The 27,475-nt window shown below is 40.5% G+C and overlaps 1 long non-coding RNA gene across 1 annotated transcript; it reads right to left on the bottom strand.

The window, feature by feature from the left end:
• Positions 1-656: 656 nt before the first annotated feature.
• LOC135972494 (uncharacterized) lies at positions 657-9,305 on the bottom strand. Its single transcript, XR_010588953.1, has 3 exons — positions 9,250-9,305; positions 9,077-9,121; positions 657-821 (listed from the first exon to the last, which is right to left on the bottom strand). It is a non-coding gene; the product is annotated as an uncharacterized LOC135972494 (long non-coding RNA).
• Positions 9,306-27,475: the final 18,170 nt, after the last annotated feature.

Below are 27,475 nucleotides of genomic sequence, written 5' to 3'. Positions count from 1 at the left end.
TTACCTGGGTCAAGGAAGAGTGTAAATTCAGTAGCTATGCACTGAAATTTTTGGTTTGAATCTTTAAAGGTGTGACTCTGGGTTTAAGTTCTGTCCTTGAAAATTTGTGTCCTTTCCTACTCCACCAGAGCATCAAAGGTCTCTTAATCAAATAGGCATTAGGAAAATATCTATGGCTTAATAGATTTCTACTCTTTCTGGGGAGCTTACTTGAAGTTGTTGTGGTGAGGAAATCATGAAGAAATGTTTACCTACTGTTTGATAAACTGCCCCATAGCTTGTTTCTCAGTTAGTGTTAATATAGCCAAAACATTCCTAACTTACTAAATCTAGTAAAAAGCAACAAAGAGTCCTGTGGCACCTTAAAGACTAACAGATGTATTGGAGCATAAGCTTTTGTGGGTGAATGCCCACTTCGTCAGGACTCTTAGTCTGGATCTGTAAAAAGCAACAAACACGGCTACCCCTCTGATACTAAATCTAGTGAAACATTCCTGAAGTTGGGTGTGTTTTAGGATGATTAGTCAAAGTGCATCCTTTCCTGATCTAATGAAGGTGAGATGGTGTGCACTCTATAATTATGAACTCCACTTCATATTCAAATATGAACCTCCACCTCATCACTTGGCAAATTCTATTCAGCTTCTGCTGGCAACTCTTACACCTCAAGAGGCTCTAATAGGAAAAGGTTGTTTGCTTTTGTCCATTTTATCCAAACTTATCTTAGCTTCTTGCATCTGTAAGGTTCAGCTGATAAGCTTGACTAGCTATTCTTGTGAAAGTTTTAGCAGGAACCAAGGAATCCAGAGACATGCGAGAATCTAAAATAGGAAAATCATTTTAAAGTAAACTTTTTGGAAATGTAAGGGTCATGTTTGAGTAAAGCAAAGGTGTAAGACCATTCTGAATGTATCCATTTACCCCTCTCTGCCTCAGAACTACCCTAATTATTCCATTGTGGGAAGTTTCATTCATGAGTCTGATTCTAAATGGGAGTCTGTATTTATATTCATTGGTCTGGCTTATCAATCTAGACAGCTGTCTGCTGGTGACAGAGGTTAAAGAGTGAGAAACATTTTTGGGGGATAGGGAAGCCTTGCAGGTCTAATGTTCTTTCATGATTGAAGCTATTTGTTAAAAAGGAGGGAGATTGATACAGCAGAAGTGGACAACATTTGGACTATTAAAGCAAGGCAGTAGATGCCTTTTCAGATGTGTTAAACTAACCGATTGGCTATAATGGCACCCCTGACCTGGATTATCATGGTAATTAGTGGTGCACACAGGAAAATACCCGAGCCACCCATAGGTCAGAGAATGACCAACTCTAATATATTTGAATTCTCCTTGCTCATATTTGTGTTATGATAATTATGACTATTTAGCTCTCAAATGTACTGAGGTGGGGGAAACTGAAACCAACAATACAATAGCCAGCAGTGATTCCTCACAACTGTTTCCCAAACCCATTTAAAAATAGAGCTGAATGCAGGTGAATCTTTTATATCACTGCCTGGGCCCTGGCAGTATAAGATTACTTTTCCACAATATAAGGTGCATAAGTGGCTTTTCATCGTATGAAGAAAGCATGCCCACTGGCAAATGAATCATATTATAAAAATTGATTGTATCCCAAAAGGGAAAAATGTTATTGAAGATCCAATGGCCTGGGATGATACACCATTGATCACTGTAAGAAATACTTCCAGAAACTGGTTTTAATCTTTCCGCCAGAGCATTAGCAATTATTCTTTAGCCCATGGTGAGTAATGACTTGAGCTTCCCAGTTTCTCAATCGATAAAACATTTACCCTACCGCTACAAATGTGCTCTTCGCTTAGACAAGCAGAATTTTTCTTCCAATTACTCTTTTTTTAGTGTGACCTCATAAAATATTTTTGAACATTTTTCAAGGCTTTTTAAAGAAGAGGAACAATTCTTTTCCTCCCTTTCTTCATTCTGTTTTGAGAAATAAGTCATTAAGCTTTCATAGGGCTGAGGTTCTTGTTATACTGCATATTGGATGCCTACCACTATGTCCTCCAAAAATCACTGCTCATATTTCTGATGTCATACATGGAAAAAAGTGATCACAAAAAGATACTAACTTCTTCCCCAAGGAGTTTTTATATTTTGTAAACAAGTACAAAAGCTGCCCTCAAAAGTAAAAGATGCTGAACTGTTCTTGCATCTCTGCTATAGCGCTCACAAAACTATAGCTGTGGCTAATGAAGAACAATCACAAAGCACAGCGTTAGTAGGTTAATAAATATCTGTGCAGCAAATCAAATATGCTGGGACATAAAGATGGACGCTCATAAATGCCCTTTGATGATTGGAAAGTTAGTGTGCAATTTAGTTTTCCTTCCCAAGAGATTATATCATCTCTCTCTCTGAAAAACATACACACATCTAATATAAAACTTCACAACCATTATTTCACATTCTATCTGTCCTCAGCCTGGAACAAAGTGCTTTTTAGTACATTTATTAGATGCTTTAACTCTGATTTGCACAGTGGAATTTGAGATTCTAAAAGTGAGCCTGTTTCTTGAAGGCTTCTGAAGATTTGATTGAAGAAAGAAATTTCACAGCAGAGACTTCTATGGGGGGCAGGGGAGTTAAATAGAGAACAGTGTCTTTGGTACAGAATCCAAATTGTACTGAAATATGGAGGGGAGGTGGGAGCAGGAATTAAAACAGAAGGAAATGGAGGGTGACGCAAATGTCTTGTATCCAGAAATAATGGGCCAAACCCTCAGCTAGTGAAGGCAGAGTAGCTCCATTGACTTAACTGCCTTGAAACAGCTGAAGATCTGTCCCAACAAGCAATAGTAATGATAATACATCACCTACTCTCCCTGTTGTAGTAATAGTGCAGTACTCAATGTTTCTATGCTCAGGGTGGTAAAGGTGCAGTAAGTGCTTGTGGAAAATTGGCAGGAAAGACTATCAAGGGGAAAATAACTTCTGAAAATGACCCTGCCATCCTTCCCCTCTCTAACTACCTCTATTTTTGTGTGTGGGAAGGGGGGTTTATGATTTTTGGATGGAATGAACGACGAGGAAGCAGGAGCCACACTTGGTTTCTAGAAACCAGCCAGCCAGCTAACCAACCACTGCAAAAATGTGAATTACCTAAATCATCAGCATCAGGTTAGTGGCTTAATGATGCAAAACTCTTACATGAAGGAGCTGGAACGACTCACATTTAACAAAACTAGGACACTTTATTTATGTCCTTGGTTGTTCTAACAGCTCATTTTCATAAATAATGAGAAGTAAGGGGTAGGTGCTTTAGGCTAATCTGCTATATGGCTGATCTAATTTGTTCTGTAAAAACATTAACATTTACTGTCCTACACAGAGACTTATGCGTGGTGAGATGTCCTAAATACCATCACCTATAAACTAGTCAGGCATGGCATATTTCTGTTTCCATGATGACTTCTTGATTGTTTAAGACAAGTTTCACTGGATATAGTATTGTATAAATAGAACTGAAGTCTGAGTAGTCTATATAACAGCAAGATGGGAGGGCCAAAGACTGAGTATAAAAGTTAAGTAATTGATCATTCACGTTTTCACTTGCGGGATGCTATATACAATTCAAAGATGTTTTCCATGGGAGTCTCTTTATTTCTCTGTCTGGAATTCCTCTTGGGGAATTTCTGATTCTAGGCTGGTTGGATTTGGTGTGGCATTGAACTGAAAGTTCACTCTGCTTAGCACCTGAAGTTTATTTTTAAACTGTAACCTCTATTTTGTAACTGTAACTGTGACACAAGTGTTCTCAGAATATTGTTCCCCTTTGTGTCGCCGTTCCATTCCAGCAAAGGGATTTGGATTGTCAGTACTTATTGCAGTGTTTTATTTGCGCAACTACAGTAGTTCAGTTGTCATAAGTGTGGCCTTTGGGCCAAATAGGGCCCACAGAATTCAACAAGGTGATTCTTTTCTGCCCACATATTTTCTATAGAGATGTGACCCATTGAGATAACTGTGATATATTTGTTTTGACTCAAGTGGCCTGAAACATGAGCTCTTGGCAAGCTGCTTTGGCCCTGCTGATGAGTTCCCACCTCTGAACTTCAAAGTTTTGGGCTCATGTGAGTTCATATGCCAAAGAAACCTAAATCTAAAACTAACCATCCCCTGCTACCCGCTCATATCAGTGGAACAAGTCAGCTGCTGGACCCTATTCAGCAGCCATAGCAGGATAAGGAAACACTCCTCTGCTCTCACTGCTGCTCCTTAAAAGCCCTCTCTCTTGCTCTGGCTGATGTGTTACAGAATGTGTACTACGAGTCATTTGTAAGCATTGATAAGGAAACCTATTCTTACCTTGCTAACTTGAAGGCTGAAGATCATACAAAGAGTGGGGTTAGGTTAGCTAGCTATTTCCAAAGCATTGGGGGAGAGTGGAGTTATGAAAGCCCACTGTTGTTTTTTTTCCACACAGAAGATACCCCTAGATAAGTGTGTGGGATCCTAGGGTCTCTTTGAGAGAGAGGTGGTGTGATTATACCAGAACGGGATGTCCTATCCCACCCTTTCCTTGTCTACATGGAGACTCAGTGCATTGCAACCTGGGGTGTAAATCTACAGCTCACTAGTATGCTGTACACTAAAATGGTGTATGCACCCTGCTGCAGGACACTGAAAGTTCCATAGTGTGCTTGGATGTACTGCTTTTTCCATCTTCTCCACTGTTCAGTGGTATAAGAGCTGATGTAAAAGTCTCATATAGCTCTAGGTAGAGCCACAGCTGGAGTTCATAAGAACCACAATTTCAACAAAAATCACCATCATCTTCATAGAATATCAGGGTTGCAAGGGACCTCAGGAGGTCATCTAGTCCAGCCCCCTGCTCAAAACAGGACCAATCCCCAACTAAATCATCCGAGCCAGGGCTTTGTCAAGCCGGACCTTAAAAACCTCTAAGGATGGAGATTCCACCACCTCCCTAGGTAACCCATTCCAGTGCTTCACCCCCCTCCTAATGAAAAAGATTTTCCTAATATCCAACCTAAACCTCCCCCACTGCAACTTGAGATCATTGCTCCTTGTTCTGTCATCTGCTACCACTGAGAACAGTATAGATCCATCCTCTTTGGAATCCACTTTCAGGTAGTTGAAAGCAACTATCAAATATCCCCCCCCCATTCTTCTCTTCTTCTGACTAAAGAATCCCAGTTCCCTCAGCCTCTCCTCGTAAATCATGTGCTCCAGCCCTCTAATCATTTTTGTTGCCCTCCGCTGGACTCGTTCCAATTTTTCCACATCCTTCTTGTAGTGTGGGGCCCAAAACTGGACAAAGTACTCCAGATGAGGCCTCACCAATGCCGAATAGAGGGGAATGATCACGTCCCTCGATCTGCTGACAATGCTCCTACTTATACAGCCCAAAATGCTGTTAGCCTTCTTGGCAATGAGGGCACACTGTTGACTCATATCCAGCTTCTTGTCCACTGTAACCCCTAGGTCTTTTTCTGCAGAACTCAGCCCCTAGTCTGTAGTAGTGCATAGGATTCTTCTGTCCTAAGTGCAAGACTCCGCACTTCTCCTTGTTGAACCTCATCAGATTTCTTTTGGCCCAATCCTCTAATTTGTCCAAGTCCCTCTGTATCCTACCCCTACCCTCCAGCATATCTACCACTCCTCCTTCAATAGTTTTATTTAAAAAAATCTTCATTTGCTAAGAGATGGGCAAGGCAACCTCTGTTTGCATGAAATAACAAATGAAAGTCTTCCATATGCAATGTATAAAATCCTAGTGTTTTATTCTGATAGGTAAACTGAATTGTAACCTTCATGTTGTTTTTGCTATCTTAGTGACAGTCCTGAGTTTGATAATGTATTACACTTTCACTGGAGTTCCAGTTGCGTATCTGATCACATGGGGCTGTTTTAAAATGCTTGCTTCAGGTTTAGCAAAATATACCTATCAGGTTGGTCAGCTGAAGTTCAGAGAATTCATTTTGTCAAATATCTGTATCTGAATACCTTGTTAGTGACGGCTTTAATTAGGGTGTCTTCAGAGCCTGAATGTGAATGAGCTCTCTGTTTAAATCCTTCAAGTGTGAGTTAATGCATGTTTCTCTGCATCTGCTTGCAATATTTTAACTTGCTGGCTTAACAGGTTAAGTATTGACACTGTGAGAAGCTTCGGTAGAAAGAATGAGAACTTAGAAGAGCATAAATTCTGGCCTTTAGATGGCAGTGTATACCTGTTGAATATTACTTTTTACCACCAGAGGGTGAATCTGCAAAGCAGAAACAATTTCTACAGTAAAACTCAACTGAGGTTGTCTTATAAAGCTAAAATAAAATGGAGATCTACGATCTTATCAGGGTTCCACTGTTGATATTTGGTTGTGGAAAACAATGAAGTTGCTATGCAGAACATTAATATTCTTTTCAACACTTTTAAAAATATAATGTTTAGGCATGGACTCATCAAAGCAAAGATCTTTTTAGCTTTGCTCTACTCCATTGTGCAAAGGTACTGCAAAGATCTCACAAAAGTTCATCTGACCTTTGTGTGCTGTAATAACTAGATGCCATGGCCAAATTTCATCCTGAGACACACACACACACACACACTGTCTCATCGATTTCAGTGGGAGATAAGTGCATGTATTGGTGGGCAGAAATTGGACCCATGGGGTTATTAAATGGCAAAAAGGTAGCCCTATGCCTGAAATTTCTTATGATTGTCAGAATCGGGGGGTTAATTTTTTAAGTCAATGTTCCTGTTACTGATTAATAGGTAGTATATGCGTATATTGTCTGTTTGTAAAAAGGCATGTGGCATATTTTAAACAATGAAATTTTGTTGTATATTCATACCTCTGTGGGTTAATCAGTAGTTCCCAGATAAGGTAGAAAATTAGCAAGACAATAAAAATGGCTCAGTAATCAAGTAAGCTTGATATTTACATAGTGTATGAGTCAAATTATGCTCTTAGTGCCTATACACTACAGTGTTTGGCACAATGAAGATACACCTGGAGAAACCCTGTTAAATTAATGGAATAGCACAGATGCACTTGAGAGCAGAATTTGTTTCAACATCGCCAAGAAAAAAAAGCATATTGATTTGTTCTGCTTAGAATAGCACGTCTTTTAAATAAGACTTAGCCTAAAGAAGGCTAAGGATGATATTTTATCATAAACAAGTGTTTGATTCCTGTGAGGTGGGTGGTTGTTTTTGTTTTGTTTTGTTTGTTTGTTTTTCTAACATTATGCTTCCTCTTAGTGGTACAGAAGGGAATTACTATTTGTGTGTATCACTTTGCCAACCACTACATATTACTTGCAGACCTACGTATAATCCCAAAGAAATATCATAGCTCCTAAATGCATAAGTGTTTTAATGTACTCACACACATCAGTAATTATTTAGTTGACTTATCAATTCACGTAAGTTGGCCCAGGAATAATGGAAGCTAAATACACAATTCTTGAATGAAAATTGACTCAACTAATCTGGAAGAGCCATTAAATGCCACCTTTTGTGCAAATATTTTATCCTGCACATAACTGGGTGTTTATATATGCATACACTTCGGTATACCTGTCTATGTACTTGAGCTAATTTGTTTATTCATTTAGACCCTGCTCCTGTGCGCATTGATGTGAATGGCAAAGCTCCCATTTGACTTCAATGATAAAGGGTTAGAGCCATAAGCATTCAGCTTGCTCATGTTGAAGTAAATGGCAAGACTCTCATTGACTGTGATGGAAGCTTTGCTATTCACTTGTGTGAATCAGGCCATTTATTTAGGCACCTGTGATTAAACATAGGACCCTAGCTTTAGGTATCCCTGTTTGAAAATTTCAGGGAGGTAGCATGGGCTAGGGAATGGAGAGGGAGTTGAATTTAGATGCTACTTCCAGCTCTACCACTGGCATGGTGGGTGACCTTGGGGAAGTCACTCTCTCTGCCTCTCTTTCCCCTCCCACCTTTTGTCTGTCTTGTCTATTTATGGTTTAAGCTCTGTGGTGAAGGGAACTCTCCCCCCCCCTTCTATTTTTACAGCACCTACTGCAGTTGGGTCCTTATGAAAACCAGGTCCCTTATTAAGGCTTCTAATTTTAGGCACCCACTTTGGATAATCTTGGCTTTAATCACTTGCCATCCTGTTCCTCGGTAGGAAATGATTGTTTCATATAGCTATGACTGTACATGACTTTGGACACTTGGGACCTAATTCTGGACTGGTTATCCACGTTGTTTTGCTTGAGTCAGGCCATTATGGGTTCCTATTATGTTTGCATTAAGATTTACAGGTACATAGTGACACCAAAAAGCCCCAGAGGAATCCAGGTTCAAACAGAATTCAAACTTTAAGTATCCAGACAGTTGAGTTTTTATAAACATTATCAGCACCTTTCTCTGCAAATCTAAACTTTTACTAGTTAGGAAATACCAATAATATTTTTATTTTACCAGTTAGTAAATATTTTTTGTGGATGTGCTCTGACCCAGGTTTGAAACATAAAAGGAATCATAGACTATTAAGTGACTCCTCCCAGGTCCCTGAAAACTGAACTTGCAACAGAGCTCACGTCTCATGTGACCTACAAAAATATAAACTTTATTTTAATATGGAGAAACATTTTTAACTCAATGTACAATAGAGGGCTTAAAAATATTACAGTATAAATGCAGCTGTAAAATAACGGCATTTAATATATCACAGAAGATTTTTTTTCTTTCATTTTGGCACCACAACACTACATTCACATTATTGGCTCCTATTCAGCTATACCCGAATGGATATTATAGACTAGCATACCTCTGCTTAACATCATCTGAAAACAAACAGAGCTGCTATTTGCATTTTTAAGCCTGAGAAGAACTGCTAAATTGAGAAAAGGCAACTCAAAGTGATAGGGCACTTTATTATGGGGAGAAATGCAGAATGCAGTCTGACTCACCTACTATAATGTGGACCAAACTATAGAGTACTTATGGGATCTTATACACCTACTTCCCCAACATTGTATGTGCCACAATATGTTCGTTCTGAAAGCACACACTTCCCATGGTCACACAAACAAGTTTTACCTGTGGTTTGGAATATTGTGCCTGTCCCTGGAAGGTCGGCAGTCCCTGTAAAGAAAAAAAGATATGCATATTTTGTTTGTGTAATAGCCTGCCTCGTACTCACTGAGATCTTATTTTTCACAGGATATCTAGTCTTTAGACAGAGAGAGCAAATGGAGCAAGCAGCTATGTACCTGCAGTATCCATGAACTGGCAAGCAGTGCCCTTTTAACTGATAGCCCATGGGGCCAGCAGGGTGGTGCTTTGATTATGTACATGCATGTTTTGACTAAGTACATATTGGCTTTCTGGGAATCATTTTGTGTACTTTTAAGGATAAATGTGCCTGGACTGGAAATGTGCAAGCACATCCATGTACTTACATCGCTTTTGCTTTAAATGTAAAAATTATTCAGAACACCTGAATATGCTTTGTTACACAAACATATACAAGGAAATATAACACTGTTGCAGAAAGAGTCCTTAACGATGTTCCATAATGAAACATTTTTGAATTTTGTTTAAGTTCAGTTTTATGTTGATCATTCCCTAAGGAAAGCAAGAACAAAGGCAGGTATATTTTATTATTTCTGTGCATCTCTTACCAAGACAGCTATTTGCTGACATAAGTGCTATCAATTTTGACTCTTACCACAGTGATTAAAGCCAAATGAAAAACCAGTGCAATACGAGGAAGAGGAGTTTCATATTCTGCAACAGTTTCATTAGAGTTTGAGAGACTTTCAGAAAAGTGAAAGGTAGGTGCATTCACTGAGGCCTCAGTTTAACAAAAGCACTGTAGCACATGAGTAATTCCAATGAAATGGATAGGACTATTCATTTGCTTACCTTTAAGCACATGTTTAAGTGATTTGCCCTTGTTACTATACAGAGGGCTTATCTCTTCCCACCTCCCAAAAAAATGTAGCGAGGTGTTTCATTTGCAAAGAGTGAAGCTGAATGCAGATTAAGTTAAGCAAGTGGAATTTTATTAAACTCTGTGCACTGCTCTGTTGATATTGCTGAGTTGCTTTTAGCCTAACTCCCTATGTTCCCTGTTTTCCTGGTGTCCTTTCAATAATAGTCCCTCTGGGGACCATGGACCCTCTGATTCCAGTTCCATTGATCATGTTACACTTGGGAAAGGAATTTAGGGTGAGGATTGCATAAGCATTGTGCTTTTGATTACAAAAGAGTTTCTTTGGTGAATAGTTCTTTGGTGAATAGTACTTTTCACCTTTTAGTTACTTTGTTGCAAATAGAGATATCTGATTTACCTACAAGTCTCATTCATTTGTACCTTGTACACATTTTTGTAGAAGATTTTCTTCATTTTTATGACGAACTTTATCACTGAAGATAAACAGAGAAATTATTCTTATTCATTGCAATAGTAAGGCTAGAAAAAAGATAGATGTAAATTGAGACCAGAAATCTTGAGCTTAAATCTGAGTGGGGAAATGATTTAAGAGAATCTTATCTCTTGAGAGAAGTAGAAGTAAAATCAAAATCACTTGAAGTCCTTCTGGTTGCTACCTGAGAAACATCTAGGTACTGGAGAAGGAGTAGAAGTAGGACATGATCCTGCAACTGGAAGAAGTGTGAGTTCTGGACATAAGAGTGCTTGCAGGATCAAGTCTTATATTGAGTTCTTTCAAAAAGAAACACATAAATAAAAACCCAAACAAAACTTAAGAACAAAGTCTGTGGCCAAGACCAAAAAAAGGGCTAGTGATTTTGGGTGTCTCCATTTTTTAGATTCCTGTCTTGTCCTGATTTTTGGCAGGTGGTTAACTTCACAACTCCTCTGAATTGTGGGTGCTCACTGCCTCTGAAAATTAGGCCCAGGTCTCAGTTTGGACACTCAAAAAAAGAGGCACTCAGTTAGTAGACACCTTTGAAAATATAGGATGAATTATGTTCATCCTTTCAAGGTCAGCTCTAATGTTAATTCCAGTCTTGTAAGGTGCTGAGTGCCCTGATCTTTCATTCACTTCTAGGTGAGGTATATTGCTTTCTATCTTCCCCCATCTCTTCTGTAGAGTTATAATTAGATGTGTAAAAACTGCTCATCTGTGTGGTATTTGACTACTATAAAGCCAACATTTATACTCCTTCATTGGGTCAGAGGTGGTGCTCTCTATCTTACTGGTTAGAGCCTAGTTCATTGATTGTTTCTCTGGATGATATGGAAGGTGTATGTTCGTAAAGATCCTCTTTTTGTTTGTTTTTTGGTTTTTATTTTTAAATCACACCAGTACAGAGTACATGTGCTAACCTTGTCGTGTGCTTGATTATCTCAGCTGCTAGGTCAATGAAAGCATAAAGCTTTCTCTCATTCCATAATCCTTCATTTCAATAGCATTCTGCTGATCGTCATTTTGAGAAGTCTCCAAAAAACAGTTGCAAATCATTTGAAAAAAGGCGAGGCAAGGTAAAACGTGTGTGTATGTGTTTTTAAAAGATTATCCCTATGAAAATGTGCTCTTTCTGCCAACATTGTACTGTATTTACACAGAAACTATTCAGGCACATGTGTTTTCAAAGAAGTTGCAATTTCCTGTCAGATATTTTGCAGATCCTTTCTAACAGCTGTAGACAGAAATCCAGCTACTCCTGCAATGAATGACCTTCAGTCTTTGGAACCTGGATAGTAAACAAACATTTATGCTACTGAGAAACTGTGCACGGACATAACATTAACATTACTATGCATTACCCTCCTGTGACAGTTTATTAAAAACTAATCCTATTTCTACACAACAATTATGAGTTCTTGAAAACTGAAACATTTTTTTATCATCAAGTCAATCCTTGTAGGAACTTTAAGAGTTTGAAATGATAATGAGCTATGTCAACAATACATATTACTTCAGGTAGAAATTGACAAAACATTGTTTTCATTTTTTGTGTGACCGTTTTGTTTCTACCATGTTTGTTTTTACCTTTCAGGTCACTAGTTTCCATAAATTCCTTACGTCTTAGTAACAGAGGATATTTTTAAACATAGCTCTTACATTGGAGTGTACATTAAATATTTGCTCAGCTGATTAAAACAGTTCTACATTTATTTAATCTTTGAAGAGTAAACAGTTTATTGAGAACTGAAATGTCTTTTTATACACACACACACACACACACACACGTCTACGTCTCATTAGAAGGGCCTCTGTTATGAGGTTGCTCTAACAAGGCTACCAAGTATTAAAGATCCTCAGACAAGTACTTTTCATAAGTACTTCAATCCTAGTACTATAGTTAGTAGATGGCACTAATGGTGGGACAGTAGAAGTGGTGGTAGGGCCTTTCGGAAGGAAAATATTGTACTATATTTCAAATTAGCTGAAAGATTATTTTACACACAGGGAAAAACAGTCTTGTGCTAATAACAGCTCAGATTTAGTCTCAACAGTAGCAGTCAGTGCCCTTTGCATTGTACCTTTAAGATGGGGTATTTTGACTAGAGAGAAACTGAAAAAAACCCTCTAGTTTATTTTGAAGAATAGCAAGCGCAGAGTTACTAATGACGTGAAGCTTAAATACTTATTTTGTTGTGTATATATAAACTGACAGTTTTGAGGGAAACTTTCCCCTCCCAGATATTACTTTTTAATAAAGAAAGGGGACTGTGATGAAGGAAGGTGGGTGAGTGGGGGAAGGATCGCCTTTTGTTATGGTTTTAGGGGAGTGGGAGACATGTTTGACTTAAAGTGCCCTCCCTACACACAGGCACATCATACATCATTTGAAAAGTTATTATGTCTACTTTAAGAAGAGGTATGATGTCGAGCTGTCAAGTGGTGCCATTAGCACAGAAACGGGGATAAACAATGACACCATGAACACATTAAAATGACCATTTTGAAATATCTGCATTCATTTCTGTTGGTTTAATGCTCTATGTATTATTTCAAGACATAAAATTGGATTTCTTTATGACCTCAAAACATCACAGCAACAATCTAAAGGGTAAAAAAAAATCTAATAGTAAATTTGTACAGTTATCATTGGAATGTAATAGCACTGGTTGACATTTCTAGTCAGCATCGTTTTCTTGTTCATCATTATGATCTCTGGGTTACTGTAGTCTTCGTTGCCTTGGTAAATGCACAGTTCTGTGCAGGGAAGATTGTTCTGGCTACCGACACAGTTGATTGTGACCCCTACTAATACTGACACAAATAACATCTTGCCAAAGCTCAGATACCATTGGGCTTTTAGCAAAAACAGGAAGTAGTTCATCCTAACCCCTAACATTTTTCCATCTGTACTGCAAAGGTGATCCAAAATCTGATTTACATATGTGCGAAGACATCCAAATCTTTGTTTGCCAACATGATCTTCAAAACTGTCCTTGTGTGGTGGAAGTTTGGCCAATGATTTGTCCTTTTTTGATGGCTAGATTGAGATGCAAGCAATTCAGGTCCCTGTGGGTCTCCTTTTCTTTCTCACTGTGGTCATACAGTTCTGCCACCAACTTCCTTGCTGCAGAAATTGTGGTTTGTTGTTCGGTCTCTCTCCCAATTTGGCAAGATCTCTGAAGTGGTAAGCTCCCTTGGTTTTGACAACATTAAACACAGAATTTTTCCCACTACCAAATAGGGATGACACAGTCACATTCTGTGAATGTGTGCTCAGCAGGAAGTATGTTGCAGAAGTATTTACGGAGAAATTTTACAAGTGACTTCTTGTTGGAGGCAATGTTTAGAAATGTTTACTATGGAGGCACACGGCATCCACCAATCACCTGGTATTTGTTGCATCCAACTGTAGATCCTGTCTGGCACTCTCTGAAGTTTTCAGAGTTACTGTTGTCATACCTTTCAAAGACTTTGATTACAGAATTAGTATTGTCAAATCCTTTTAGGATCTGTGTCAGGTGCTCAGCAGCCTATTGGTCAAATGTGTGGGGTTTGTGTTCTTCCATAATTTGTATGACAGCCATGGCATTTCTGATGTACACTGTGGTTTCTTTGTTGCTGCTCTTAGCTCATGGATGCTTTCACCTTGAGCTTCAAACTGATGTACTAATTCAGCTGTGTCTGTTCTCGTTGTTCCATCAACATGGAAGAGGACATAGTCACAGGTCTGTATTTGGTTAATAAGAACAGTTGCCATTGAAACGTCATCTCTGCATCTTGTTAAGGACAGGTCTATGTGGAAAACAATTTCTGGACTGATAGCTGCTGTGATTGTCCCTCCACTGTCAGACTTAATTTTAATCTTCTTGGCCATGTCAGCAAATATTTTGATGCCGGATTTATTGACTGGGATGGAGAAGCTGTGTCCCATCAGAATCAAGGACACCTCTCTCAGATCTCTCCATTTGTTCATCCCCAAAATTTGCTATATTAAGTAGACTCTTGTACATCTGATGTTATCTGCATTCCAGTAGATATGTTGATAAGCATCTCTGGGTGTGATTCAGGGTCCAGTGGGTTTACCAACCATGTCATCAACAGTCTGATAAGAGCTGTAACTCACTTTTCATCCCTCTTCAATACAAAGACAAGGAACTTGTTTGTGGACTTCGTCTTTGCTACTTCTTGTTAGGGCATTTCTTTCTCTCAAAGTATTTGCATATTCATAATACAGTGCTGCGTATTGTCATCTCTAACACTAATACTGACCCGTGCATAAGTGTCACAAGTAGTATAAGGGGTCTACCATCAATCAATTCGTGAGGCAGCCCAACAAGCGTGATGACTCTCATTGTCCACCCACTATGGAGGAAGGTGACCATCGCTCATGGGAGTCACTGGTAGACAAGGTGAACGGAAAAGTGATCACTCAAGTAAATGAACGATTAAGAAATGACGGTCAAGGATGGGGTGTAATGGAGTTAGGAACCAACCCGAGGTTGCGTAAATCTAAAAACAAGCAGTGGGAGGCTTGCACTGTTTCTTTTCTGAAAATCTCTCAACAGCTTGATGATGCCTTTCTAAAAGCCTTTGAGAACTTGCACATAGATTTACTCCCACAGGGCTACCAATCTTGCATCAGCTGTTTTTGCTTGTGTCTGAGACACAGATCACAAGAGGAAAATCCAGAAAAGGACAAAATGGAAGAATGAACCATTTCAGACTCCCTAATGGTAGGGGATATGGCGTCCATTTTCACAGGCGGCTGTAAAAGGGCGTGTTAAACCAGGCAATTAATAAAACTTTAAATTTGTCAATATGAATGTATCCCCTCCATACTTGTGTTAGTAAAAGACAGTACAAATAACAGTCATGTCTACACAGACGGCTCTGGTAAAGAAAATATATTACACCCCTGGGGAAGTTGGGAGCTTTGGGATGAACCCTCTTGGCTTTCAGGCCACGATGCTTACGCTTTACACAGACCTGCTCGAATACATTTTAAAAGAAACAAGACCATTGTTTCAGATGTAGATGCACAATGGCAGGCAGATTTGGTGGATATGCACTCGTTCTCCAAACACAGCAGTGGTTTTAAGTACATCTTAACAGTGATCGATGTTCTATCCAAATATGCCTTGGCCTTAGGCTTAAAAGATAAGATGGGTGGTGAGGTATTCAAGGCCTTTAAGGCTATTTTCAGCGAAGGTCATGTGCGTCAAAAATTACAAACCGGTCTGGGGAAAGAATTTTTAAACAAACCTTGAAGCAGATTGTTAGTGGCATGGCGTTCACCATTTTGTTACTAATAATGAAGTCAAAGCAGGGATTGTGGAGTGATTTAACTCAACTTTAAAAACTAGCATGTGGAGATATGGGCTGTAAAATAACACCTTTCGCTACATCGATGTGTTATCTGACTTTATAAAGAGTTACAACCAGAGCTTTCACAGAATTATAAGTACCAGACCCACTGATGTTAACCCTTCAAATTCTCTGAAGGTATATGAGATGGTTTTAAAACAAAAGTGGTTGTTGCCCCTTTTAAAAAAGGTGACCACATGAGACTAAAACCAAAGGAGCTTTTGAAAAAAGTTATGAACAAACATTTACCAATGAGAGATTCATAGTGGATGAAACCCTAACCAAGGGCTAGAGACCTGTATACCAATTAAAAGATTACGAGGGTGAGACAGTTACTGGATCTTTTTACCTTGAAGAATTACAAAAAGTAAACCTCAAATGAGACAGGATTTACAGGATTGAAAAAGTTCTAGTGGAGAAAGGAGAAAAAAGCAGCTACTGGTGAAATGGTTAGGGTGGTCCAATAGGTTAACAGCTGGGTGGAAGCTTCTCAACTCTGACATTTAGATGTGAACGAAGATGATTCCTCCTGCAGAGAAAGAGAAATAAGCGATGGTGGTTTTACATCACTTTGCCCAACAATGCTAGCTTGGGGTTTTTTCCCCCAAAACACCAGCTCAAACTTTACAATATGGCTAATTAAGCCCTTGGATCTCCTGGGTGCTTGAGAGGTGGAATTAGTGGAAATACAATACCCACTCAGCTGGAACACTATCAGCAAAGACACCCCTTTCAAAATCACCTTTGGAGATATGGCGTGTGGAGTTTCATCCTTATGATGAGGTTATTACTCATCCATACCCGAATTACTGGATCATATGAACAGTACCGTGGCTTGTCATCCTGGACTGCCTGAGGTGGTCATGAACCATGACCCTGTGGGTAGAAAAGTTAGACTTAAATCCGCTGATTTTACTTTTATGTTTTCTACCGGCGGGGAGCTAGCTAACATTCTGGATTTGGGCCCCAAGTGCAATGTCCAAAAAATCCCCTTCTCGGCAGATATCACAGGGGTGGGGGGTTTCCAACTCCTTGTATCTATACACAGATATCATAGAACACCAGTTTGTGGGGGACTTTTCCATTCCCCTGTTATGCTGCATCCCTGTCCGAGGAGGGAACAATGAGTTTGTCACCATCACCTACGATAAACTTCATTACCTCCCTGTCTGTAAACTCTGGATCTACACCATCACCGTTGAAATAAAGACAGATCAGAACAGATAAGTCTCATTTCGCTTCGGCGAGGTGATCGTCAAGCTGCACCTGCGTTCCCTGAGAGAGCGAGGTTTCTAAAAAGCAAAGTGCTATCATGACCCTAAAAAATTACGACGACGACCCCACAGTCTACAGCAGTGGTCCTCAATCTTTTTCATCTAGTGGGCGCCAGACGATGAACCACGGAGGACCGTGGTGGCAGATGAGCATCCACTGAAATGCTGCCGACAAGCGGAATAGACGTCTCTGGATGACGCAGCTTCTCGGCGGCATTTCGGCGGATGCTCGTCCGCTGGCTAGTACGTGGGCGCACTTAGACGACCCGACGGGTGCCATGGTACCCACGGGCACCGCATTGGGGACCCCTGGTCTACAGCAACTATTACAAAGTCCAGGCTGGATACGCCCTTCCTGGATAACATGGGGCCCCTGTGATGTACGGGGCTGGTATGGGTGGAATATTCCATAGCCGCCTTCAAAAAGCCATACCACTTTTGAGGAGGGGGCTAGAGATTATTAAACCCTACGTAAAAACCGCTGCTCAAAACATAGCTCCCACACTGTTCTGGAGAAGGTGGGGAATCCAGCTGCCCAGGAGGGATCGGGGCTGATGTACATTAAAAGTAGGAAGAGGAAGAGAAATATGTCATACCCATGATGCATGGGTCCCTTGAAACCCTTTAAAAGAAGGGCTTTGACGCACAGGGCTGGCCATAAGTGAAAGTCCAAGAGGAAGCCTGGGCAAAAGAGGACACTCTCTCTACCTGGTAAAAGACAGAGATTTTAATCAACATGGCTTTTGTTCACTGCGGGTCTGAAGAGTGCACCAAATCCGAACTAGACTTGTTCCAAATAGCCCCTACGCAGATTAGCATCGAGAAAAGCATCTACATTGAGGTGCCGTTTCTATCGGCCATTATGGAGGCTGCCCCCATTGACTTTTACATAACAGGGAATGGCATATATTGTATGGATTTAAACAATACGCTGCTGTACCTTTGTTGCAAGATTGTAAAAGGAGATGGAACTGAACTCTGTTCCGGTAGAAACTGACTGCTATTCCCTTTATCTGCATCACTCTGCTTCATGTACGTTCAGTACCTTTGAAGCATGGTGCTGTAAAGTTTAGTCTTTTTGTATTTGGCTAAATCAGTCCTTTTGAAGACCAGACTTCATTTCAGCATCCAGTAAGTGAGTTGCGTTCGTTCTGATATTTTCCTCCACTGGAGGGCGAGCCCTTAATTGCTCCAACTGGCAGCTGGGCACCAGGTACATTTTTTTTTTCTTTTCATACTCCATTTTCGATTAGTCAAAAGCCCAATTATCAGAGGGATAGCAAAACTTAACAGAAGTCTGATTAAACCCCCAGGCTGCTTCACCAGATGCTTCTTTCTTTTAAGTGAAACCCTTTTATTACACACTTTTTTTTTAAGCGTGCATCTCTTTTTCAGCCCGTGCACTTGATTCTGTGTCAAAGGTACGTTTCCTTTCAAGGTATTGAGTGCTATTTCTGAGATGGCCACTATTAAATTGTCAGAGGCTGAACACAGTATAGCCTTCCTTTGCTGCGGGGACAATTTGCTAAGTAATTTTAAAAGGACCAGGTTTCTCTTCACGCAGCTAGACATGTTTTCGGTCAGCAACCCCAGTTGTTAAAAAGGGCCTGCTGATAATTCATCTCTTTTTATACTCAGCTGTTCTTTTCAAGTATAAACCATTGGCCAGTCTGGAGGGAAAAGACCGGTTCTTAGTCTATAAACTTCTGGTGTGGAAGCATTTTAATCCACCACCAGGTAGCCATAACTCTTTTGGTAGCATCCTCAAAAGCTTCTAGAAAGAATTGCGCTTTGCTGGGGTACATTTGCCCAGCAAGCATAGCAATTTGTAATTTATCACTGGGCTTTTTGAACAGAACCATGTACTTTGTGTTTAGGTTAATCGTGTAACTCTTTTTTTCCCTGACAAAATACATTCTGAACTATATACCGAATGCTCAGGTTCATGTGATAAAACGTACTTGGTAAAGGCTTTCTCGATTTCATCACTTTCACAAGTTCATCAGATCATCTACTATCATCATAGTTTACTTTATTGGTAGGAAACAAATGGCCATCATCAAAAGCACCGGGCAGCCCCTCCACAAAATTGATTAAGGGATATTTACCGAGCAGTTAGTTATACAGAGGTTGCCAGCAACTGTAACACCAGACATAACAAACAACGTTTGTTTGGCATTATCCAACGCTATTTTTATAAAATAACTTTTCCCGCAGTTGCTAGGATCTGCGAGAATTACAGAAAAGAGGGGTTTCCACCTCGTATCCATTTTCAAAAGCCATAGGGCAGTATTTTAAACCCTTCTCCGAGGACCCTCTTGTTGTAAACAACTTTCTGCATTTTCTTACGGGTCTGTCTCGATTTCCACTGATTTTTGTTCCTTACAATAGAGGTCTGCTGCACCTCTATCTTTTTTTTGGGGTGTTCTCTCCCAGGGCCGCGCAATAATCAATGACTAGATCTTTCAAACTGGCAAAGTTGATCTTTTAACAGTTTGTTACGTTCAGGGTAATCCATTTGACTTTCATACAGGCCTTTCCTCTCAACAGCTTGTATCCGTATGTCTTCGGGCCAGCTGGCACAAACTCAGTGATGTGTTGATCTGGTGGGATTTCGCTTGTGAGGTCGCCTAAACAATCCCCCAGAGAAGGGTTCCAGTCACCCTCCCTTTTCACAAATATCACTGAGTCAGTGTTGTGGTACAGGCACCGCTCTTGCAGCTTGTCTAGCAGGTCGTATAGTTCTAACCAGGCATAAGCGATGGTGAAACAGGGTATGAAGATATTAGTATTACCAGAGACCAAGTAGTGGTCGTTTGCATGCTTCCAAGACACACACGCTGTTTTACCATCAATAAACTCACAGGATGAAACCTCGTAATTGGGGGGGGGGGGGAAAACAGGTACTGAAAGAGTTCGCCAGGGTCTCTCACAGTGCTGGTATTGGGTAGGTTTGTGTTTTGGCCAAATTTACCTCGCAGAGAATTTAAAAACAGGTTAGTGATTTGGCACTTAGCGGGATTCAATGTGATCTCGTGTTGGCATAAATGCCTGCCTTCTTTCCGGTAGAAATCGTTACTATATTTATTCTGTTTTTCTTCATCTGTGCACCAGCTGGGATACCCTTAAGCCTCTTGTTTCTAGGGAGGTTTAATTTTATGTACTCTGAAAAGAGTTTGTCAGATTTTTCTTCAAAATGCCAGATTTCATAGATTTTAGCCACCGCATACCCCTTCGATATGGCCAAATTCACTTCCACTGTGCACTGAGTCCCCAGGATGGGCCTCTCCTCATCAGTATAGGTGCATGTCTCCTGCAGCTCGGTTTCTGCACAGGTTACGTTTGCCACCCACTCTGACAGGTAACAACGGGAATAAGAGGCCTCGTGAGGAGGGTGTACACTTTAACTTTTGCAATTCCGAAATAATTTGCAAGGGGTCCAAATTTGTCATGAACTATATTGGGGTGTCCGATAGGGTATTCTTTGGTTTTGTTTACGAAAGGGTACAGGCTGGTAAAATCATAATAGTGGATTTCTTCAGCAGGGTTAGGTTTGTAATATAGGTGGATAGCATTAGTCCTCCATGCAAAAAGAGCATCTCTAGGCACCAGAGACTGAGGCAGCTGGGCTTTGTTTAAGAAATCTGCAAGCTCCCTGTCTGTTTCTATCACCACCTCCCACTCGTGCCCCTAGAAGGTCCTCACTACATAACCAAGTCTTTTCAGAGAGTCGGTCTTGAACTGCGTCTTGTAATAAAGAAATCCAAAAGTTGTCCCTGTCATAGGGTTCTGTGCTTTTTCACAATAACAGGTGACACAGCCATGGAAAAACACCCGTTAAACTCAAAGTCTGCACGTACCCCATCAACGATGGAGTAACCGTCTAGAAAGTAGGGGCCTACCTCTAATTCCCCACCCTGTAAAGCATGCCGTATCTGTATATTTTCTTTGTGAGTGGTATACAATAGCCACTGAATAGAGGGGATTGAATATCTTTTTCTGCTTGTGATAATTGTCTGGCAGGAGACGAGCTACTGTGTTAGGCTGCAAAAACATAACCCTGTACATAGCCATGCAGACAGATGCCATTGTTGTGTACCGGAAAAGATCTATACACAATTTTACCTTTGTGAATTTACCAGGGCCTCTCTACAATATCTCCCATCTGTCTTTTTCATGATCTCTTCTCTGTACAGGATAGAGGCCCGTCTCAAAACTTTGACATCCTGCTGACAATAATATGGAAGCTGTTTCTGCAAGTCAAATGTCTCGTATATGTGGTCCCGATACCAGTCAAGAAATTCTGCTTTCTTCCTGGGCATCATGCTGTCTACGCCATAGTTCTCCACCCCAGGCACAGGCCCCACGTAATTTTGGTTTTCTAAAGTGTTAAAAAAAAATGTGGGAAATACCCTTTGCAACCTTCAAACCCCATCGCCTGCAGGTGCTTGCTAAGCTCAGAGGTGAAAGTAAGCTGGTACGGTCCCAGGCTGGTGATTTAAAGGGCTCAGGGCTTCCTGCAGCAGCCGGAGCCCTGGGCTCTTTAAATTGCCTCCCGAGCCCCGCTGCCGGAGCCCTGGGGTAGATCAAGATTGACAAAATGAAACCCCACACTTGTCTCTAGCATAGACCCCCTGAATCACCAACAACAATTTAAACATAAAAGTAATTTTAAAACAACTCATTTTTAAAAACACACATCACGTTTTGCAGAGTTAAAAAACCCATTAGTTTGAAACACACCAAACAAACAGTTTGTAACCATATATTTAAAAAAAAAAAACCTATGTCTTGCACAGACCCATAACTCCCAAATTAAACATTAAAACTAACTTTAAAATGTTTTTAAAACACACACACACTTTTAGAAGTCATTTGCAGAAAGTTACCTTCAACCACAGGGTAAAGGGATGCTGGCACATGGTTATTCTGTTTTCCCCAAGTGTATTTGGGGCTTTGGATTAAAGAACAAGGAAAAATTGTAGGTAGTATTATTCCCCAACTGCATCAAATCCCTATGCAATCTGTGTTATATCTGGTGTTTTTTAATTTAACAGTATTAAGCACAACTATAGTTAAAAATGGGGTTTTACCAGGCCCTGGTGAAAAGCAGCTTGAAGTTGCTGTTTCCATGTTACACCTTACTTAGGCTGTGTCTACACTGCCACTTTCAGTGCTAAAACTTTTGTCGTTCGAGATGTGAAAAAAACACCCCCTCGAGCGACAAAAGTTTTAGTGCTGAAAAGCACCATATAGACAGCGCTTTATCACCAGGAGCCGCGTTCCTGGCAATAAAGCTACCACCGCTCATTAGGGGTTGGGTTTTTTTATCACTGGGAGAGCTTCCCCTGGCAATAAAGCGTGTCTACACTACCCATGTCACAGCGCAGCTGCGGCCGCACTATAACGTGGGTAGCATAGACATATCCTTAGTAAGGACAGCATGAACAAAGGGTGACATTATATAATGTTTTCAGAGTTAAAACAAACAACATATCTCGTCTTGCAGTCCAGCAGCTATTATGTTCTGTTGAAAGAGGACAGTCTCCAAAAAACTGAAGTTTTTATACCATCCTAACCCTTTGTTTTAGCGTCTGTAGGTAGCAGGTTGATTTGATCATTTACAACTCTGAATTAATAGATACTTAAGGAAATTAGGCTCCCCAAAGTTCCCTTTTGTGATCTGAGGGGTGGGGGAATTAAGTTGTTGCACAACTGCGCTGTTTTGGGGGTTTTTTTTTTTAGTTAAAATCCATTTTTCTGTTTTAATGGAAAAAAACAGAGCACTGTAGGGCCTTCTTACAGTATTAAACAGTAAATCACCATACACAACAATCCTTAATGTTACTGATATCAATGTCTTAGTTGTTTTTTTTTAAACATGTTTCTTTCATGCTTAAAATTTTGTTTTGAAATAAAATGGATGTATCATAACCACAGTAAACACCCTACAACTACCCATAGCCTTTAAATGTTTTTACAGCAAATGCTTGTTCTATAAAACTATGGTGGAGGTTTGTGAACGCTTGAAACATTTCAGTTTTGGCTTAGACCCTTGTTTAATTTTGTAAATATATTATTTTAATGACTTCGAGTTGCTAGAAAAGGTTCAACCAACTCCTGAGGTTTTATTTAAATTGTCCAATAGAGTTCTACAAACTCCTGGGGTTATATTTAAGCTGTCCAATAGTGTCTACGAACTCTTGAGGTTTTAATTCATTTAATATTAATCAGAGCTCACCACCCCTACCCACCTCCCTCCCTCCCTTACTGTGGGTGTACACACATCAAACTTAATTACTGATCACTAATACGTTTAATCACATCTAGACTTACAGACTCAGTAGAGTCACCCTTGCTATTCAGTGGGGGTTTGGTTAAACCATCAACTCAACAGGGTAAGTCAGCTCTAGTGTGTTCAAACACACCTCTCTCAAACATCCCTGTTTTATATAGAAGCCTTTTTTTATTTTAAACACATTTTGGGGGTTTATTCCCCCACAAGATTCTACTACACATATTTCAGCTTTTTGCTGTCAATGGGTCTCTCTTACACAAAGACACAAGAGCTAGTTTCTCACAAACTATTTTTTTTTATTTAAAATACATATAGCTCTTGCAAACAAACCAAGATGCTCCATCAAAACTTTTATCTCACTTAAGGGCTACACAGACCTTCTAACAGAAACACATAATCACAAAGCCCTTTTCAATAGATATTTTTATTTGCAGCTACCAAGTTTTATATTGCATGTTTGTTCCTCACCATTCTCTAACTTAATCCTTTTAGAGATTTCTTACAAATAGTCTTTTTCTTAAGCAGGGATCTGTAACTTTTTGTGCGGATGAGATGGTTAATATAACGCTGTAAGCAGGTATCTTCTGGCTTCGTCATTTTCTTTAAAACACTGTCAGGGTCTTGACCAAATTGCACAGCATTTATCGAGGTCACTCCTTGGTGCTAAATTTTCTTAATTTAGGTACAGATGTTGCATAGCATAACCTATGGCAATAACCATGTTTAATAAGTTTTCCAAACACAGTTTAGCACACAGGTCCTGGAGTTTGCAGTTTATATCCTCCAAAGTCCAACTCACACAGTTATGGTGCCATTGGGCTGGCGCGTCTGACACAGCCCTCATGATCTTCGAAAAGCTTTTCCCTAAGGCAGTGATCAAGGACAGCATAAACAGCAACACATACAATAGAATGCACGATGTAGCACTAGTTCAGTTAGTTCCATACCAAGCCTCCTCCTTAAATTCCTATAGCTGTCATCCTCATTGTCCTCGTCAATGATTTCTACAGCTTTGAGCAAAAACAAGGCGGGCCCGGTTTGTCTTTGGTTGTCTGATGCAATGCTGTTCAGAGCCTCTGGGTCCTCTAGGAAGACAGCGAGAGATTTTTCAGAAAAGAAAGAGTGTAAGTCCCCACTGCTTGTTTTTAGATTTACGCAACTCCGGGTCAGTTCCTAATCCCATTACACCCCATCCTTGACCATCACTACTTAATCGTTCATTTACCTGAATAACATCTTTTCCGTTCACCTTGTCCACCAGTGACTCCCATGAGCCTCAGTCGCCCTTCCTCCTCTAGGGGGGGTGGACGATGAGAGGCCGTCATACTTGCCAGTGTTCCTCATGAGCACTTGGGTTTCAGGGTCGGGTTCCAGCATATCCATCAACTGCTGGCTCAAAGGGCTCCCCATGGCTGTCCCTCCTCTTCCTCGGAACTGTTGCTCATGTAGTATTTTCTCCATGGGTGGTCAAAGGTCCTCAGAGTTAAAACAAAGTCTGAAGTTCTCAGGGGGTTGGTGAAGAAGTGCATCTTTCCTCTCAGCATTTCCATGATTTCTTAAATGTGTACTTGGAACAAAATGGCCTCTTCCACACAGTGCCAGGACTTCTGGGGGCGGTGATGTGCTCCAATTGGTAGAGGGCAGTAGGGGTAGTTTTTTAGAAGGGTCACATGACCCACTTTCAGACAGATCATCCCACCTCAGAACTGCCCCCGATTGGTCAGATCCCTTCTTGGGGTGGTCCTTTTATGTCTGAGGCCCATCCTGATTGGTAGAGGGTGCTGGGAGGAGTTCTTAGAGGGTCTCATGATACCCTTTGCTTCTGGTCATTTGTCCATCTTGTTTCCAGAAGTAATACCTGCCAGGGGTGGGTCTTAGGGTGACAGCTGGGCAGAGCATAATGGGTATGGGGGAGGGGCCTGCGTTTGATTTATGGTAGCCCCGTTATACTTAAAAAACTTTCTAGTATCTTTCTAGTTTCTAGTACATTTCAAAGGCTAGTTCTGCATGCACAGGCAATTACAAATTAAACCTTCCATCAGGCAGACTAGATGCTTACAAATGGAGAAGCATTACATTTAGAATTCACATTCTAAACCTTTTATTTGATCCAAACTTCTTATTTCTGGGGCTTTCTTTTTATGAGAACCACAAAAGGGTCAGACTGGCATTGAAATAACTTTTCTTTCTTGGTTTTTCAATATGGCCAACAAATTGAAAAAATGATCAATTATTCAACTATTAGTTCAGCTTTACTTCAGATTATGCCTTCAATAGCACCCATTCAACTCTTCTGCTTTCAGTGGGTTGCACAGGTATCAGTCATTGGAATTCAGTATACAATCTGCTGCTGAAGTATAAGATGGAATGCAGTACAGCTCATTCTCTCTTAGATGTATGGGCTAAAAGGAATAAAAAGCAGTAAAAACTTACTTTTGTCACTAAAGTCAGTAGACATGACCCTGAATATTTACAAGGACCAGATCTGATGAACAAGATGTCATTATTGCAAAGTCATAGTTCAAAGTACATTTTAAAACAGGGACCATAGTACTCCTCACAGCTCTTTAATGAATGACTCCTCATAATCCTTTGTTACCTAGGTAATCCTTATTATATTTCTGTAAGGAATAATATGGCAAAGAGAGGTTTAGGGGCCTGTTCAAGGTTACAAGGTAAGTCAGGGAAAGAACTGAGAATAGTGCTACCCAGAACTCTAGCACCCAGGTGTATACACAACTTTTAGAACAAACCTAACCTCGGACATAAGGGAACTACATTTTATTCATGCTTTTTAATGCATCATGAAGGGCTAAAAATAAATCCTTGCTTCTCCCCTCACCCCAAAATAATCTAAGGGCTAGGTCCTGCTCACTTTGAAGTTGGTTAATTTTCAGTCTAATATACAAGACAGACAAAGGGTAAGAGAAAGGAAGTTTTGTTATCTCTATTAAATTGATGGAAATTTGAGGCACAGGGAGATTGAGTTCTCCAAATGTCACGCAGAAAGTCTATGGCATTGTGACGGGTTGGATCACAGAAACCCCCTTGGGAGCTGCCACCCAATGTGCAAAGACTACCCCTGCTTCTGTTTTCCCTGCCAGCTCAGGACTCCAGCACCCTGTCTTGCTGAGCCAGACACTCCCGTCTGGCTCCAGACACAGACCCAGGGTCTGAATCACTTGTCCCAAAGCTGCAAGTTTACCTGAAAACAGCTCACAGTAGTGTGCTTGTCTTTAGCACTCAGATGCCCAACTCCCAATGGGGTCTAAACCCAGATAAATCCGTTTTACCCTGCATAAAGCTTATGCAGGGCAAACTCATAAATTGTTCGCCCTCTATAACACTGATAGAGAGATATGCACAGTTGTTTGCTCCCCCAGGTATTAATACATACTCTGAGTAAATTACTAAATAAAAAGTGATTTTATTAAATACAGACAGTAGGATTTAAGTGGTTCAAAGTAGTAACAGACAGAACAAAGTAAGTCACCAAGCAAAATAAAATAAAATGCGCGAATCTATGCCTAATCAAACTGAATACAGATAATTTCCTCACCAGTTCCAGAGTGCTCCCTTTTACAGGCTAATCTCCTTTTAGCCTGGGTCCAGCAATCACTCACACCCCCTGCAGTTACTGTCCTTTGTTTCAGTCTCCTTCAAGTATCCTGGGGGGGGGGGGGGGGTGGAGAGGCTCCTTCTTTAGCCAGCTGAAGACAAAATGGAGGGGTCTCCCACAGGTTTAAGTAGACTCTCCTTTGTGGGTGGAGACCTCCCTCCTCTGCAAAGCCCAGCTCCAAGATGGAGTTTTGGAGTCACCTGGGCAAGTCACATGCCCCTGCATGACTCAGTCTTTGCATTGTCCACATGGCATCTTGCATGTCTCCAGGAAGACTTCTCATGTGGATTGGAGCATTCCAAGATGCATTGTTCCCTAAGTGTCTCCTGATCAGGTACTTAACCTGGCAAATTCCTTCCTAAAGAAGCTGACCAAATGCCTCACAAAGCTTACTTAGAAATCAGGCAAGCATACAGCCCATATTCTTAAGCTCGAGTAGAAAATGATATATACGTACAAATAGGATGAATAGATATAGTAGATCACAACCCTTACGGAGATATG

This window comes from Chrysemys picta, chromosome 6, assembly GCF_011386835.1.
Source record: "Chrysemys picta bellii isolate R12L10 chromosome 6, ASM1138683v2, whole genome shotgun sequence".
In the NCBI taxonomy this organism is placed as follows: domain Eukaryota; kingdom Metazoa; phylum Chordata; order Testudines; family Emydidae; genus Chrysemys; species Chrysemys picta.
The sequence above is the reverse complement of the archived record's forward strand: the minus strand, read 5'-3'. Positions and strand labels throughout refer to the sequence as shown.